This window comes from Monodelphis domestica, chromosome 2, assembly GCF_027887165.1.
Source record: "Monodelphis domestica isolate mMonDom1 chromosome 2, mMonDom1.pri, whole genome shotgun sequence".
Taxonomy (NCBI): Eukaryota; Metazoa; Chordata; class Mammalia; order Didelphimorphia; family Didelphidae; genus Monodelphis; species Monodelphis domestica.
Window position 1 is genome coordinate 463150601 of NC_077228.1, and position 17137 is coordinate 463167737.

Genomic DNA, 17137 nt, shown 5'->3' on the forward strand with positions numbered 1-17137 from the left:
GAAGAGGTAGTTGCTATTATTATTCCCATTTTACAGTTGAGAAAAATAACTTATAGAAGTTAAATGATTTCCCTGGGGTCACAGCTAGTCAGTGTCTTGTATGCCTTCATATCCCAATGAGAATTATATGATACTATAATTTACCAGATGGTGGGGATGGGGAAGGAGGAGAGACTGTATTTATTACTACATTCTACAGGGTCTTTTCTCTTTCTGTTGCTCTCACAGTGATAGCTAACATTCCTATAGGTGTGTAAAAACTATTTTGACTATCAGATACCATAGCCCTTTTAATGTTATGTTTCAAATTATTCCTATGTACAGAATAACAGTAAAAAAAAGGGGGGATCTGGTCCAATATGTGTTTGTGTTAATCTCTCTATGGGTCCAAATGCTATATCAGAGATAAAGTGGCTCTGTTAGCCCAGCTGTTGGAATAAGATTTTATTTCCCAAGAAAGTCAACAACACATCTGTAGTCCTTACACTTAAATTTGGATGCTATTCTTGGTTAGAGATGCCTGTTGTTTGGCAAGAGTAAGGGTAATAATTGGTAGTTAATATTTCATGAATGATATTGGCATGCTTCAACACAAAAAAGTCTTGCTTTTTAAAAATGCACAAATATAGAATGTTTATTTAAATTAAATCTGGAATGTGAAAAGTCTATGATGGTAATATGAAAGAATTTTCTTTTAATTTCTGTGGATTGTGATATTTTATCAAGTTCTATCATATTATGGGTTATTGAACATTTTAAGACCTGCTGCTTCTAAATTCACCTTGCTCCTATTCAGCCATATCACCATTAAATCAGGACAATGTACATAACTTCCCAGTTTCCATATCTGAGTTGAATATTTATTTCAGACTTTCCAAATTCCTGTCTGGTTGTATGCATGAAAATATGTGGGAAAAATTAAATTAATATATATTTTCTACAATGGGAATAATTCCTGGGGTAATTGAGGAAGGCTGTAATTTGACTTTTCTATTATTCCCCAGAAAACTCTATCCTAGTAGATCATTTTAGTCTTGGAATTCATAACTCAGAAGTTTCCCCTATCCCTATGGCCCCTGACTTTGATTGGATGACTTCACTTAGGACCTCCATTTAAGGAGGCGGACAAACCTTCCATCATGGCATTTCTCAGTAGGCTGCAATCCAGACTCCTTCACTGGTTCCTAAACTAAGTACTGCTTTACTTTTTTATTCCCAAGGCCCATTCAATTCTTTTTAATATGTTGTTTGAATGCATGGACTATTTTTCTTTAAGTTTATATTTGTATTCCAGCACTTTACACAGTGCCTGACACATAATAAAAACTTTAGAAATATTTTTTGACCAATTGACTAATAGAGCTATCTCTTGCCACTTCTGAATTTGCAACAGAGAAAGTTAATTCCCTCTTTTATACAATATCGATCACTATAGAGATTTCAATGTGAATGTTTAAAAGTTTCATCCTTTCATAAAATTTAGTAGGATTCCAGCTTAGTTAATGGAATTTCTAATGACTGCTGATGCCTTTAGAACTGATGGACCAGTTTTCTTGCTTCTGCATTTTAATGATTTTAATGATTTCATCAGTGTGATTACTCTATCCACCAAAAATAACATGTAATTCCTTTATAGTCACCATATTATGATTTGTTGCAGTCAAAAATGGTAAAAAAAGAAAGAAAAAAAGAAAAATTAAATCATTTGGTGGTTATTCTGCTAGCAACGAGTGCCACCAAAGTTAATGAGACTTGTCCTGAGAAAGGAACAGATTTCACTGACTGGTTCAAACTCAAAAACTTTCTAGGTTGGGCAGTTCAAGTAGAATTTGTAATTTGTTATCATAGCCTTCAAGAATGCAGGGTCACCCTCATGCTACAATGAAGTTTTGGAGAAGGAGGACTCGATGGAACATGAATTCATTTAACATCAAACATACACCTTCACCCAGGGAGGAAAAATAAGTACCCAAATTTTAAGATATGCCACTATGTGCATATATGCCAGGAAAAAGTAGAATCGGGGATCTTCATGAATTAGGACTATTTATGTATATGTGAATATCTCATAACATTGATTCTTCTACAATGGTTTAACCATTCTAGGAATAATAAATGGAAGTTCTCAGTGGCACACTAATAGTTCTGTCACTATAGCATGACAATGGGTAGGAAGAGAGAAAGTAGGGCTGTGTATATGTCAGGAAACCAATTTAAGTCTCTGTTCAAATCCTTGTTCCTGTTTTTGTTCCAAATGTTCTTCCCTGTTGTATTAGTGGGATTTAAAAGGGGAATGAGCAAGAAGGAAACATATAAAAAATCCAAGTTTATTGTTTGGGAAAGGGAGGAAAGAAAATGGGTTAGGAGAATTATTACAATTAAACTTTATTTCTATGAATGTATCTTAACCTATCTTATCTAAGCTAAAACAACAAGTTTCCCCAATAACCAAATCTACAAGTGGAGTCCAATAAGATGGGCCAAGATCTTCAGATGAATACTGCCCAAAACAGGTCCAGTAGAGAAGTGGGTCCTCAGTCTTCTTTTCAAGCTGCCAGCAGCCAGTTCAAAAGATTCCTCTCTTTGGCTGGTATCACCAAAAAGCCAGAAACCTGTTTTCAAACCTCCAACTCCAGATCCATCAGGAGAGAAGTGCCAAGAGGGTTGTGACCTTAGAATCTTCACCCAGATCCTGACCTTCAGGCTCCCATATAACTCAGTCACATGCTCCTGTCAATCACTCTAATGTTTGCATTACACAGTCTTTTGCAAACATTCTCTCCCTATTACACTGTATAGGGGATATGCGCTCTTTAAGGGAACAGTTTCTAAAGAATTCTTCTACCCAGGCATTGTATAAAAGTTGCAAGTTGCTATGGATATTTAGCAGAGTCCTTGGAAGTGAAGTTAACAAGCATGATATGATAATCATAAGTCGTACCAGCTCAACTATTTCCAACATTGGTGAGTATGGGGAATCCTTTTCAACATGGTGAAATTTTACAGGTCCCAAAATTGACTGAGAAAATATTCAACGCCCTCTAGAATCCTGGCATGGGTATTATACCCCTAGAAACTTAGGCAAACTATTATCAGGGAAATTCCTTGGCTCCCTTACTCCCTCTGACTCCCAACCCAGAATATCTGGTCCTGAGAGGATTATCCTCCTTTGACTGTTCCATTGATTTAAGATGGACAAAGACACATCTCCTCCATCTGTCCTCCAAATCAGAAGAACCACCCCATGCCTTTGGGCAAACCTCCTCCCCCGACCCCTTGTTCTAGAGTCACATCCTCTCTGCTGTAAAAGAATATAAAAACCCCAGATTTGAGGTATTCTGGGAGCAACCCTGCCAGTTGCTCCACTCATGCCTTCTTGCTGTCCTCCTGAGGAACTGCTCTTACACCCATGCTTTTCCACCACTTTATTTTTTAAGCCAAGTTTCCGTGTCCTGCATTCTTGCAAAATGTTTCCTTCCTGAAACCCAGGGGTTCACCTCTGAACCCCACAACAAATCCTATTGTGATTTTAAGAATGCATTTACATGAGTTTATATTTTACTAATCACAACATCTATCTACATTTGAAGAATGAGGATACATACATATGTGTGTACATTATTGATTCAGCCTATAGAACAAATGTTTACCTATTTGCTATGAGGAATATTTTTGAACTAAATAAAGATAAAAAGATAAGGCTGGATAAACATGAATTTAGTAAAATAATTAGTTTCCCTTTTCTGAGGGAGTATATTCCATATATTAGAAAACACTTATTTAGCTCTATACATAGACTAGCATGCTGGAAAAGGGACAAGGAGAAGAACTGGAAGAGTCCTAGAATGGTCTCTGAACTACCTATTTAACTCTGAGCATCTTTCTTAATTTCTTTGGGCCTCTAAGTTTTCTACTTATGTCAAGAAAGGAACTGGGCTAGATAAACTCTAATGTTCTCTAAAGTTCTTATTTGACTAAACAAATAGCTGATAAGAAGGGAAAAGTAAAGAATAAAACAGAAAATTACTCTAGTAGGAAAGAAAAGTCAAGCAAAGGTTTGCACAAATGACATGGAGATATTTGGCTGAAGCAGTCCACCAACTTCACAAAAGTTCCTAGTGCCTCAGAAAGGGCAAACAAGGACTGAGAGACAAATAGGTGATGGGTTAAAATCTAAGGGAAGGAGAGCATAAGGTGATAAGAAAGACACAAAGACAGAGAAAGTTCTGACATGAAGTAGTCAGACAGCAAGTTAGCTCTGGTGGGATAGAGCTTCCATGGCATAGAACTCTGGTAGTGAAGAGCTTAATTCTTATCCAGCATACTGGTGTTTTTATTGAGGTAACAACATTATAGGGGGAAGAGAGAATGATAATTGGACAAGTGGTCTGATGCATTAACATTATGAGGTAATCATCACAAAATACAAACTGCCAGATCCTAAGACAATAGGTAAAGCTAATGCCCAGATCAGGAGTTCATATGGCCTAAAGCATCTAAGCTTGTTTGATACTGCTGTTATTTGATTATTATTGGCAAAACAAGAAGATAGAATAACAAGCCAGTCTTCTAGAGGGTAACTTCAGGGAAGGGCTAGGAATTTGACAAGGTTAAGGTTCAATTTAACTCAAGGTTACAGAGACCAATCATTATCATGATATGAGTTAGCTTTTTGAGCACCTTATTAGAATATGCCTGGACTCCTACATTGGCATTGCCCTTTTCTTCCTTCCTTGTGACTAAATCATAGAGAGGAATTGGAAGAGTTTTTACTACTCTTGCTTTTTCCTGAAACTCTCAATCAGGCATTTTTCCTCTCACAAATGAACCAAAAGATTTGGAAGAGAATTAGGAAAAAGAGATTAGGTGGATCATGGAGCCAGAGGATGTCCTGGAAGAGTTTATATTTCATCTCTTAAATAGAATGAATTAGAAGGGTTCATATTGATCATGTCAACATGAAATCTAGAAATCCCAAACTTGTAAGATCTGATGAATCCCAAATTTTAGGACTAGATTGTAAATTGGAGACCCCAAAGCTTGTACTTGTTTTTTATTACTGTGATAATCTACCTTGAAGGGAATCTCAGGCCAGCAGTTTCAAATTGAATAATGGATCCTAGGGTAAAAGACAATCCATTTGAGGTAGAGGCTAAGCCTAAACCCAGTAACTCATGTCTCTAGAAGCTCCTCCCAGTATATCACACTCTCCTTCTGAGGATCAAACTCAGGACCTTTAGCTTATGAGATTGATGCATTGCCTACTTCACTTAAAAAGTCACTTGGCTTCTTTCTATCTGTGTTCTTAGAAAAACAGACAAGACAGTAAGGGTCTCCCCCATCTTTGTATGTATCCTGTATTCTTAGGTTACAAAGAGAGTTCAGAGCACTCCAATTCCCAGCATATGGGTCTTAGAATCCTAGGAGAGATTCTAGAATTATTTTAAGGGATCAATCTCATTAAATGACATAGCTTAATAAATAATCAAACATCTTCTATAGACTGGATAAATCATAAGTTTCAACATGGGGAGAGGGTACAGGAACCGATCTGATTTCTACCAAATTACCTACCATAAAGCAATGATATTATGACTCAAATGCATTCTGGACTAGCATAAAATACAAAAAGACAATCTAAAATAAGTTTTCAGCTCAAAACAAAATGAGAAGGCCAACACAAGGGAATGAATACAATGGGACAGAAGTAGAACTGTATAATTGAAAATCTATAACCCTAAAAAAACGAACTACATATCCCTAGAGACCACTGACTTCCTGTCATTACGTACTTCCTGTAGACAGAGAATAAAGGGAGTGGGCATTGAGGCTCCTCCTTTCTCTTTGGGTCTGCTGTAGAATCAGCAGTGAGGGTGGTGAGGAGGGATTTTGAAAATGGCTAATCAGCTATGGACACATGGTTTTTTATTTTGTATCCTCTTTATTCCTTGATTTCTAATGATCTTTAATAAACATCTAAAACTAAAATATTTTTATTATTAAGATATAATTATAATTTTTACAGAACACAGTGTACCAGAACAGCACCATTGAGGCAATTGGCCTTGGGCACGGCTAAAGAGGCAGTCAAGGACTCTGGAACTTTCAGCCACTAAAGGTAATGGGGGTTGGACAATTGCTCAGAAGGAGATTACAGGGTTCACTTTACTGACCCTGGAAGCAAGACTTTTGTCTCATTGCCCATATGTAGATCCAGGTCGTGGCCCTAGAGTGAAATTATTGGATGAAGTGGAGCACCAGACTATACTAGCACTTGTAGCTAGAGGGGAGCACGGGACTCCAAGCAGTAAAAGAGTGCTTGGGGTTACTCACACACCAGACTGGGACCATATTAAACACACCTCTCCTTACCTACCTTGGAAGGAGTACCACCTTGGAAGAACTGAAAATGGACAGAACCTCAGGGGCAGCTCTGAAGACAGATGCAAGAAGAACCTAAAGCCTGAAACAGAGCTCCCCTTCACCACAGTTACAGAGCCCAACATAAACAGCTTTTTAAAATGAAAATAAAAGAAAATGGCAGGAAAATGAGCAAATAACAACAAAAAAGAAACTCAACAAAGTTATTTTGTTGACAAGGTTGACTCAAACTCAGAAGAAGCCAACATAGTCTTCTGCTGCATCCAAAGTTTCCAAGAAAAATATTAGTTGCTCTCAAGCCCAAAAAAGAATTAATGGAAAAGCTCAAAAAGGATTTTAAAAAATCAAATAGAGAGGCAGAAGAAAGATTAGGAAAAGAAATGAAAGTGATACAGGAAAATCAGAGGAAAAAAGTGTCAACAGTTTGATATAAGGCATAAAAAAGTCTGAAGAAATTTAATACCTCAAAAAAACAGAATAAGTCAATTGGTAAAAAGAGTCACAAAAATTCAAAGAAGAGAATAAAAAGCAGAATTGGCCAAATGGCAAAAGATTAACAGAAAATGCCCTAAATAGAAAAACTTGAAACACAGAATTGATCTTTGGAAAAAGAGGAACAAAAATTCACTGAGAAAAAGAATTCTTTCCAAAGTATGATTAGCCCAATGGAAAAGGAGCTACAAATGCTAACTCAAGAAATTCATGTCTTAAAAATTAGAATTTTTGAAAGTGGAATCTATTCATAACATGAAACATCAAGAATAATCGAAGTAAAGAGAATTGAAAAAATAGAAATAAATGGGAAATATGTTATGGGAAAAACAACTGACCTGGAAAATAAATCCAGGAGAGATAATTAAAGAATTTTGGGACTTTTGAAAGCTATGATCCAAAAAAAAAAGTTTAGACATCATCTTTTAAGAAATCATCAAAGAAAATTTCTATGATAATCTAGAATCAGAGGACAAAACTGAACATGAAATAAACCACCAAACATCTCTTAAAAGAGATTCCAAATGGATAATCCAGTGAATATTATAGCCAAATTCCCAAACTCCCAGGTGAAGGAGAAAATATTACAAACAGCCAAAAAGAAACAATTTAAATTTTGTGGAGTCCAAGTCAAGATAACACAAGACTTAGCACCCTCTAAATTAAAGGATTTGAGGGCCTGGAATATGATATACCAGAGGGTAAAGAAGCTAAGATTTCAGCTAAGAATCACTTACCAAGCAAAACTAAGAATAATGCTTCAAGGAAAAAAATGGGTATTCAATGAAAGAGAATTTTTAAACATTTCTGATGAAAAAACCAGATCTGAAAACCATTAGTAGGTTTGTATCTCAAAGAGATTCAAAAGAAAACAAAAATGAAATGGAAAGTACCTCTCTCTCTCTCTCTCTCTCTCTCTCTCTCTCTCTCTCTCTCTCTCTCTCTCTATATATATATATATATATATATATATATATATATATATATATATATATATATAATTTTTTTAAGGCAGCTCTTTTTTAGGAAGGGCAAAGATTAATGCATTAATTGGGGAATTGGCTGAGTAAGTTATAGTAATGGAATACTATTGTGCTGAAAGAAATGACAAGCAGGAACAAGCTCAAAAGAAAAACAGGAAAGACCTACACAAACTGAAACAAAGAACCAGGAGAACATTGGACAGTGGCAATACTGTACAATGAACAACTGTGAATAACAGTTATTTTCAGCAATACCATGATCCAAAACTATCCCAAAGAATTCATGATAAAAAATGCTATCTACTTGCAGGGGAAAAGAACTGAGCCTGAATCCAGACTGAAGCAAACTTTTTTTCACTTTCTTAATATTTTTTCTACTTGAATTTCTTTCTACAAAATGATTAATATAGAAAAATGTTTTTCATGATTATACATATGAAATCTCTATGATATTTCTTACCATCTTAAAGGGGACAAGGGGCGAGGAGAGAAGGAAGAAGGGAGAGAATTTGAGACTCAATATTTTTTGAAAAATTAAAAAAAACTATTTTTCATGTAATTGGGGGAAATAAACTTCATTAAAAAGTATGTTTCAACTTGGATGTGTTACTATTTTTTCAAATGAATATGTAGATACTATTGTAAATAAAATATTTTAAAGTATTAATAATTTATAATAGCTTGTCATTATTTGCCATTTTAATGAGCTAATATTGGCAGTATAACTACCATGTCAAGGTCAATGAACTCTTTAGGCATTAAAAAGGATCCTCATATTATATAAGAAGGGAGGATACTTTTATATAAGCTTGACTTGTGATTCATTCTGGTCTACTGGTCTTAAGGTCTTCTTTGATCTCTATCATTACTCACCATAGTCATGCATGTTCCCTATGACATCTGCTCAGCTTGCTTATTATGGTGAGAAATTTTACATGCCTTTCCCTATCTTTTTTTTTTAATATTTCCATCCCCCATATTAAATTTCTTTAGAATCAGCTTCCAAATTCTCTGAACAAGTGTATGACCAATTGTTATACTAACTAACCACAGTAATATCTGTTCCATGGTCCTATATCTTTTTTGTACTTCTTAAAAAAAGACCATCATGGCCATTTCACTTCAGTGGTCAATTTTTAGGGATTTCCAATAAGAGCCAAGGCTAGATAAACTTGATTTTCCCCAAATAATGTGTGCCAACTTAAAGTCATGGAACAGGGAACCCAACAGTTAATAAGCTTGTTATAGAATTATAAATGGATTAAAGGCTCTTCTTCAAAAGAATCATAGGAAAAAAGGAATCACTGAAATTCCTAGCTAGAAATTTCTTCCACAATGCCTGGAAGAGAGAGTAGATCCTTAATAAATTTTAGTTGACTGACTGACATCATCTATATTAACTGCTTCCAGAGAAAGAATATTGCATCATTGTCAGGTATTTAAAGACTGAAAAAGACAACCAAAAGGGAATTAACTACTTTTCAAAGTGGTGCATTCTGCTTTTGGATAGGCTAAGTTGTGACAAAAATTTTCCCTTTCATCGAGGTAAAATTGTTCCTAGTTTAGCCCTAGAGGATAAAACTGAACAAGTCTAATCCTTCTTCCACGTTATAACTCTTCAAATTCTTTTAGATTGTAATCATTGCCCTTCTCTGCTCTTTAATCTCCTCTTAAAGCTAGATATGGCAGATTCTTCAACAGATTAACATGTGACTGGTTTTGAGCCCTTTCACTAGTCTTATCACCCTGTTCTGGACATATTTCAGTTTTGAAATTCTTTTATTCAATAATAATCTTTTATCACTCCAGGTCTTCCTGTGCCTCAGTCTTCTTAACACTATTCTTTATTTTGACTATGGCCTTTAATCCCTTCATCCCTCAATGTTTTCTCAAGCCATTACCATATCTCTGATTTCATATTCCTCCCTTCTCAATCTTGCCCCAGTTCAATATTAAATTGTCCTCTACATTTGAATCTATTGTTCCTGTGGAAGCATCTTAAAATAATGTTTTAATAAATGTAAGAATATTAAAGATATTTTCTTTTAAAGCCTTTTTAATGTGTCTGAGAAAAGCCCTTTGGAAAGGCAGGTAGGTGATAGGGCTTAACAACAATAACAACAAAACCTTTTCATTGGGTGAATAGCCTGGTTTAACTCATTTTGTTCATTGATTTCTAACTATAAGAAGTGATTAGAACTAGGATAATATTTCTCTAATTAGAAAAGATTATTGTTAATTCAAGGTTGAGGAGAGTATTCCAAGAAGGAAAGGAACGCTAATTTGGTTCCTCAGTGGTTTGGGACTATTAACTAAGATTGTTTCTTTGTCAAAAACCCTATGAATGTTAACCTGATATCTTCCTTGGGCAGTCTTGCTTTCAAAGGATATGGGAGTTATGATAGTTTGTAAACCTCTCTGTCTCTCCAAGATTGGAATGATTTATAGATCAAATTGAATAAATCTTTCAACCAGACTAGTATTTAAAAGCAGAATAAAGTATAATTATTAAAATTTTTTAACATAATTCTGGATTACTCCTACTATGTTTGTAGAGATTCCCTTCATATTCTTGACCTTTTCTTCTTAAAGATGAATTTTTTGCTATTATTTTTTCTAACTCTATAAAATAATTCTTTGGTAGTTTGATTGGTATGAACTGAATAAATAAATTAGGTAGAATTATCATGTTTATTATGTTGATTCTGTGTACTTATAAGCAGTTAATATTCCTCTAATTGTTTAGATCTGTGTTTATTTGTGTGAAAAGTGTGGTATAATTGTGTTTATATAGTCCTGAATTTGTCTTGGCAGGTAGACTCCCAAGTATTTTAAACTGTCTGAATTTATTTTAAATGGAATTTTTCTTTCTATCGCTTCTTGCTTGGTTTTGTTGATAATACAGAGAAATGTTGATGATTTATGTGGGACTATTTTTGTATTCTACAACTTTATTGCTGATAATTTTTCAACTAGTTTTTCTTTAGGGTTCTCTAACAATCTATACCATCATATCATCTGAAAAGAATGAGAGTTTTGTTTCTTCATTGCCTATTTTTATTCCTTTGATTAATTTTTATTCTCTTACTGCTGGAATGGGGATTTCTGGCATAATATGGAATAACAGTGGTGAAAATGTACATTATTGCTTCTTCCTTGATCTTAGTAAGAAGGCTTCTAGCTTATCCCCATTATAGATAATGCTAGATTTTGGTTTTAGAAAGGATACTACTCTTCATTTTAAGAATGTTTCCATTTATTCTTATCCTTTTTACTGCTTTTAATAGGAATAAGTGTCATATTTTGTCAAAGGCTTTCTCTGTATCTATTGATATAATCATATGATTTTATTGTTTTTGTATTGATATTACCTATTATACTGACAGTTTTCTTGATATTAAACCAGTCCTTCATTCTTGGTATAAATTGTAAATAGACATAGTATATGGCCTTTGTGATATATTACTGCAATCTCCTTGCTAGTATTTTATTTATAATTTTTTGTATCAATATTCAGTAAAGAAATTGGTCTATATAATTTTATTTCTTTGTTTTAACCTGGCCTGCTTTAGGTATCAAAACCATATTTCTGTCATAAAAAAAATTGGTAAGAAAACTTCTTTACTTATTTTTTAGATAGTTTATATAGTATTGGGAATAATTATTTCCTAAATATTTGGTAGAATCCATCTGTTCATGGGTATTTTTTCTTAGGGAGTTCATTGATGGCTTATTTAATTTCCTTTTCTAAGACAGAGCTATTTAAGTGTCCTTTTCTTTTCTGTTAATTGGGACAGTTTATATTTTTGTTACTATTCCTTCATTTCACTTAGATTGTCAATTTTACTGGAAAGTAACTGGACAAAATAACTCCCAATAATAGCTTTAATTTCATTTTCATTTGTGGTGTATTTGATTTTTCCTTTTTAAATACAGGTAATTTGGTTTTATTCCTTCTTTTCTAAACATTAAATAATGAATATTTATTTTATTTTTATAAAACTAGTTGTAAGTTTTATTTATTAATTTAATAGCAATTTTTACTTTCAATTTAATTAATTTCCATTTTGATTTTTCAGGATTTCTAATTTAGTGTTTAATTGGGTATTTTTAATTTGTTCTTCTAGCTTTTCTTTCTTTTTTTTTTGGTTGCATACCCAATTGTTTTTTCTGCTCTTTTTCTCTTTTAGTTGATACATGAATTTAGAGGTACCAAATTTCCCCTGAGTAATTCTCTGACTGCATCCCACAAATTTTGAAATCTTGTCTCATTGTTATTCTATTTAATGTAATAATAGATTGTTTATGTGATTTGTCCTCTGAACCACTCATTCATTTTTGTTGTATAATCAATTCAGTCATGTCCAATATTAAGTGACACCATTTGAGATTTTCTTAACAAAGATACTAGAGAGGTTCATCCTTTTCTTCTCTGGCTCATTTTACAGTTGAAGAATTGAGGCAAACAGAGTTAAATGACTGCTCAGACTCACATAGCTGATAAGTGTCTGAGGACAGATTTGATCTCAGGAAAATGAGTCTTCCTGACTTGAGCCCTGGCACTGACCACTGTGTTATATAGTTGTCTCATTCTTTAGGATTAGGTTATTTAGTTTCCAATTAATTTTTAATCTGTAATTACATGTCCTTTATTAAATGTAATTTTTAATGAATTGTGATCTGAAAATGATGCATTTAATATTTTTGTTTTTCTTCATTTATGGAGGAGGTTTTTATACTGTAACACATGGCCAATCTTTGTGACAGGGCCATGTTGCTGTTTGTTTTTCATTTTTGAAGAGAACCAATGACATTATGGGTGATGTCTTTATTTGCACATGAACTGCAGAATTGTACAAAGTTAACAACTTCACTTTTTTCTTCCAGAATCATTGCAGTTCAAGAGGAAGATAAAAGTCAAAATAACTGGCAATGGTCCAGCATGAAGTGGATCACACTGGGTCCTTTGATGTCTCACCAAACACTAAGAATTCCACAATACCTATTTGAGTTCCCTTTATAGTCATTGGAACAAATTGTTCTTATCTGCCTATTCTGCTGAGGGAAGTCCTCACATGCTTATGCCATGTATTCCATGTATTCCATGAAAGAAAAGGTATATTCCTATTATCATTTAGTTTCTCCAGAGTTCTAATATATCTAACTTTACTATGATTCTCTTCATCTCCTTGACTTCTTTCTTGTTTATTTTATGGCTAGGTTTATCTATCTCGGGGAGGGGAAAGATGAGATCCTCCACTAGTATAGTGTTACTATCTATATCCTTCTGTAATTCATTTAACTTTTCTTTTAAGAATTTACATGTTATATCTTTTGGTGGATATATGTTTATTGATATTAGTTCATTATTGATGGTTCCTTTTAGCCATATGTATTGTTCCTACTTATCCCTTTTAATTAGGTCTGTTTTTGCTTTTGCTTTATCTGATATCATGATTGCTCCTTTTTATGTCAGCTGAAGCATAATAGATTCAGCTCTGGTCTTACTTTTTGCTCTGTATGTGTCTTTTTTTAATGAGTTTCTTATAAACAACATTTTGTTGCATTCTAGTTTATAATCTAGTAAGTTTTCTGCTTCTGTTTTATGGATCAGTTTATTCCATTCACATTCACAGTTACTATTACTAAAGGCACATTTCCCTCCATCCTGTTTTCTTTTTGTTTATTCTTCTCTATTTTTTCCCCTGACAATCCTTTAAAATTTGTTTTGCTTCTTATATATGCCCTCTCTTTTCTCATCTTCCTCTTTCCCTTATCCCCTTTCATTTTTGCTCCCCTATTGGGTAAGATAAATTTCTTTTACTAATTGATTATGAATATATATATATATATATATATATGTATATATATATATATATATATATCCTTTGTTTCATTCAATTCAGTTGTGAATGAGGTTCAAGCATTGCCTATCTCCTCCTACCATTTCCCTCTCCATTGTAAAATCTCTTCCTTGATTGCCTCTTTTATGTAAGATAATTTCCTCCATTTTTCTTCTTCCTTTCCCCTTCTCCCAAGGCATCCCTCTTTTTCTTCTATCCATCTTTTGAATATTATACCAATATAATCAACTCATTTCACTACTCTCTTTCTATGTAGGATTTTTTAATTGCACTAAAAATAAAGTTCTTAGAAGTTATATATATATATATGTATATATATATATATATATACATATATATATATATATAAATCTCATATAGAAAGATGAAGAGGTTAACCTTTCTGAGTCCCTTACGATTTCTCACTCATGTTTACCTCATATGCTTTTCTTGAGGCTTGTATTTCAGGGTCATATTTTTGATTCAGTTTTAGTCCTTTTACCAGGAATGCTTGAAATTCCTCTTTCATTTAAGTTTCTTTTTTTTCCTTCATAGATTATATTCAGTTTCTTAGGTAAACTATTCTTGGATATAATCCAAATTCTTTTATTTTTAACCCATTCCTTCCATCTTAGAATCAATACTGTGTATTGGTTGTATATTGGTTCTTAGACAGAAGAGTGGGAAGGCTGGGCAATGGGGGTTTTGATCCCAGGACCTCTTATTTCTGGACCTGGCTCTCAATTCACACTGAAACAACTAGCTGCCATAATCTGAGATCATTTAACATCTTAGTTGCTAAATCTTATGTGATCCTAATTGTGGCTCCATGATATTAGAATGTCTTCTTTCTAGGTACTTGAAATATTTTCTCCTTAGCCCTGGGAACTCTAGAATTTGTCTATAATATTCCTAGGAGGCTTCATTATGAGAGCTCTTTTAGATGGTACTCAATGGATTCTTTTTAAAATTAAATTAAGTTTTGATTTGTCTTCCTCCCTCCATTCATACCTGTACTGGAGAAGGATTAGTGGATTCTTTCAATGTCTATTTAACGCTTTGTTTCTAGTATTTTAGGGTAATTTCCATTTTATAATTACATGAAATATAATGTCTAGGCACTTTCTTTGATCATAATTCTGAAATTATTTTTTATCTCTTTTCAAGATCAATCATTTTTCTTGTAGAGATTTCACATTTTTCTTCTTTTCTCAATCTTTCACTTTGTTTGACTGTTTCTTGTTTCTTTGTTTTGACTGATTCTCCATGTCTCATGGAGTCATGAGTTTCCACTAGCCAATTATTTCTTTTAAATAATTATCTTCTTCAGGGATCTTTTTTTTCTGTTTGACCATTTTGTTTTCTAAGAGCTTATTTTCATCTATGAAGTTTTGTACCTCTTTCTTCATTTGGAGAATTTTTTTTCTTCAGGTGTTATTTTCTTCATTGGGGGGTGGGGGGTTGTTTCCTAAGCTGTTAATTCTTTTAATACATTTTCACCTTTTCTTTGATTTCCTTGCCCAATTTTTCCTCTATCACCTTTACTTTATTATGAAAATCATTTTCTGGGTCTTCAAGGAAATATTTTTGGGCTTGTGTCCAATTTGTTGTTTTTTTTCTTTGAGACTGTGCTTGGATATATTCTGAACTTAGTCTTTTTTTTTTCTGTTTGTTTCTTGATCTTCTCTTTCACCATAGAAGGTTTTTTATGGTCAGGTTCTTTTTTTGTTATTGTTTTCTCATTTTTTATGCTATTTCTTAATTTGGAAACTTATGTTCATGCTAATGTTGGACTCTGTTCCCAATGTTGGATTGGGGAGAAGCATTGAATCAAGTTTCAGGATTTTACTCACTGTTGTTTTCAGATCTAGTTATGGAGATGTGGAAGCTTTAGCTGCTTCCAAATTGGTATGATATAGGGAGAGGTGTGGTCACTGTTATTTGTACTCTGGTCCTTACTTAAGACTATTCCTTGGGATTTCAATCAATAGTATTCCTTTTGTTTCTGTTTCTTTGGGAACAGAAGTGATAATGTTCCTAAGGTTCTCTGATCACTGGTGACCAAAATGGTACCACTCCTCAAGGCTTCTCCTCTTTCTTGGATAAAATTGATCCTCTAGGCCCTTTATGACCCAGAAGAGGGAATAGGCAGTGGAGATACCAAATAGGACCTGCATTCTATGCTATCACATTGGACTATCACATAGCCAACTGCCCTTATTGTTTTTAGTTTGAGTAGTTATAAAAGATGTTGTCACTACCACTTTGTTCCACGACTGACATGGTTTCCAAGTGGACTTTAGGGCAGATTCTACTTCATCTCATACATACCTCTTTCTGACCTCCTAAGTTGTCTTGGGTTACTACCATCTGTTTTCTCTGTTTTTATTAATATATTGCTAAACAGTGCTTGGTGAAGTATTGCTGCTAATCTGACTAGCTCTAATACACATTTATGTGACCTAATTTCAACTGGGTCTTTACTGCTGAAAGGCAAACCTTTTACTTCTCTCTAATTGATTCTCCTTACTTCATAGCAGCTATTCAAAACTTTTTTTTGAGCCATGCACATTATGCCCTACCTTCACGCCCTTGGAAAAAAGCCTTCTTATTATTTTCTACTAAGAAAATAAAGAAACCATGCCACTTGAGTACTCTCTTTTCCCCTCCTTTGTATTTCAAAACATCTTGATAATATCCCCCAATTTTCTCATCCTTTACTTCAGTCTCTTATAAGGAGGTAGCCCTTTTACCAAAGCCAACTTCTATAAATACATCTCTGATCCAATTTCTTTCGATCTCTGCCAGAATGCCCCAACAGTTATTCTTTCTACACTCTCTCCAATATTTAATCTCTCCTCTTCTACTTTTTCTTTTCTACTATTTAAAAAACATGCCAAGATTTTTGGGAAAACCAACCACTTATCCCTAAAATGCCTCTAAATCATCATTCTATATTTCCCCCTTCCTTTTACATAAAAATTCCCAGTAGAAAAATAAAAATGTTCTTTTCTCATTATCTTTATTACAATATTTGTATCTGGATTCCAATATTATCACTTACTTGAAAATTTTCTACTATTTATGAATGATCTCTTGATTGCCCGAATTTTCTTGGTTTTCATCCTTCTTGAAGTCTCTGCAGTATTTTACACTCCTGACCAGTTATCATATGCCGATGACTGGCATATTAATATGTTTATACCTTGTCTAACTCTTGATTTCTATATTCATATCACCAAAAGTCTGTTTATTGGACATTTTGAACTGGATATCTCATAGGAATCTCAAATTCAGCATAGTTCCAGCATAGCACTTGGAACATAGCAAGCTAGTTGACTTGTCTTGAAAATAGATCTCTTCATCTTTTTCTCTCAAACCTACTCATTTTCCCAGCTTTCTTATTTCTGTGAAGAGTATGATCTTTTCAGTCATTCT

The 17137-nt window shown here is 33.7% G+C and overlaps 1 protein-coding gene across 1 annotated transcript in view; it reads right to left on the reverse strand.

Moving 5' to 3' along the window:
- DPYD (dihydropyrimidine dehydrogenase) overlaps positions 1-17137 on the reverse strand; it is a 1041936-nt gene that overhangs the window by 336843 nt on the left and 687956 nt on the right. The gene's annotated exons all lie outside the window — the stretch shown is intronic.